At 77.9% G+C, this 289-nt stretch overlaps 1 protein-coding gene across 1 annotated transcript in view; it reads right to left on the bottom strand.

Moving 5' to 3' along the window:
• Window positions 1–162, bottom strand: part of USPL1 (ubiquitin specific peptidase like 1) — an 18,128-nt gene extending 17,966 nt beyond the window's left edge. Inside the window, exon 1 of the mRNA XM_010572710.1 lies at window positions 95–162. The gene's annotated coding sequence lies outside the window, so the exon portion shown is untranslated. The remainder of the gene's footprint in view (window positions 1–94) is intronic.
• Window positions 163–289: the final 127 nt, after the last annotated feature.

Genomic DNA, 289 nt, shown 5'->3' with positions numbered 1-289 from the left:
CCCCCCCCGGGCCCCGCGCCGGGGCACGCCACCCCCAAGCCCCCCCGCTCCCGGCGACACCGACTCGGTCCGGGGGCTCCGCTCTCTCACCTACCGCCGTGCCTCAGCTCCCCGCGCCGCCGACTCCCGGCCCTTACGGCGACCGCGCTCTCCCCGGCGCCCTGCGAAGCACACAGCAGCCCTAAACCCCAGCTCCCCCCAGCCGCGGGGCCGCCCGCCTTCCCCTCAGCCATCTTTCCCGCCCGCCTTCCCCTCAGCGGTCCATTCCCGCCCGCCTTCCCCTCAGCGG

Source organism: Haliaeetus leucocephalus, unplaced genomic scaffold (assembly GCF_000737465.1).
Source record: "Haliaeetus leucocephalus isolate CR32 unplaced genomic scaffold, Haliaeetus_leucocephalus-4.0 Scaffold351, whole genome shotgun sequence".
NCBI classification, from domain to species: Eukaryota; Metazoa; Chordata; class Aves; order Accipitriformes; family Accipitridae; genus Haliaeetus; species Haliaeetus leucocephalus.
This window is presented reverse-complemented; position numbering and strand designations above follow the sequence as displayed.